The sequence below is a fragment of the Poecilia reticulata genome, linkage group LG22, assembly GCF_000633615.1.
Source record: "Poecilia reticulata strain Guanapo linkage group LG22, Guppy_female_1.0+MT, whole genome shotgun sequence".
Taxonomy (NCBI): Eukaryota; Metazoa; Chordata; class Actinopteri; order Cyprinodontiformes; family Poeciliidae; genus Poecilia; species Poecilia reticulata.
In genome coordinates, this window is record NC_024352.1 from 19132173 (window position 1) to 19133311 (window position 1139).

At 41.7% G+C, this 1139-nt stretch overlaps 1 long non-coding RNA gene across 3 annotated transcripts in view; it reads right to left on the bottom strand.

The window, feature by feature from the left end:
- LOC103459013 (uncharacterized) overlaps positions 1–1139 on the bottom strand; it is a 9145-nt gene that overhangs the window by 3718 nt on the left and 4288 nt on the right. The window contains exons 1-2 of one of the 3 annotated variants that reach the window (XR_001776169.1): positions 1033–1055; positions 426–593 (exon numbers count right to left, since the gene is read on the bottom strand). This is a non-coding gene — a long non-coding RNA (uncharacterized LOC103459013). The other 2 variants (XR_001776168.1, XR_001776167.1) reach the window with 2 other exon arrangements.

Below are 1139 nucleotides of genomic sequence, written 5' to 3' on the forward strand. Positions count from 1 at the left end.
TTTTTATTAAATAAAAGTGCTTTACATGAAGCTGTGACAGGCCGTTAATGGAGCTTCACAGGGTTCATCAGTGTGTGTGTGTGTGTGTGTGTGTGTGTGTGTGTGTGTGTGTGTGTGTGTGTGTGTGTGTGAAAAAGAGATGGTGTGTGTGTGTAGGTGTTAGAAAAAGCCTCTTAAGGATGATACATTTACCAAGCCGTGACAAAAACCCTCAGCATGTTATTTTAAGATGGGCACACAGGTTCAAAAACGTAAGTGACGCAAAGGAGGATTTTCTTTGTCCCTCAGAGACTGTTGGTGCTCAAAATATAACATCTGTTCTGCAGTCAGGACCATTAACCACGATTATTATTATTATTATTATTATTATTATTATTATTATTATTATTATTATTATTATTATGACTACTACTAAAGAGGCCTACCTTAATAAATAAGGTAACATCAAGAGATTCAGCCGGGTCCCTTTCTTCGTCTTCTTCCATCGTCTGTCCTCACCTGGATATCCATCCCAGATGAAACCCCACCAGCTCCTCGGTCTGATCCCCGGTGCATTTCGGCGCAGGCCTGCAAGATCCTCAGACTGGCTGGCTCTGCAGACCGGAGGACAATTTAAAGGAAATAAGTCGCTCTAAATCCTCCCTTTTTTTTCTGCGACGCACTGGAATGTGAGAGCCCAGCAATAGATCCCCTCCCTCCTACTTTTTTACCCTTCAGATTAGTCCCTCTTTTATTTAAAACTTCTTGTTTGATTAGATTTAAAACACACGCGCACACACACACACACACACACACACACACACACATTTTCAGCCTTCTGTTGAATCCGATATTTTTCAAATAGCATTGAGACTGCGTCTGATCGATGCATCTGCACAAAATGTCACTTTCTGCTCTGTTTGTTGGAAACTCTCCATAGTCAATCTTTATATGAAGGGTTTCTCTCCTCTTTCTCTTCATGATATAAAGTAACATACGGTAAAAGAATAAATAAACATTAACAAAGTCTGGTGTCATCATCCACCGGCATACAGTTTACTTCCCATCAGCGCAGCCTCTCTGCGGTGGGATGGGGATGCTGTCAGTCGTCCTCTCGCTGCCATTGGCTGAGGACCGTGCGTCAAAAAAAAAAAAAGTAG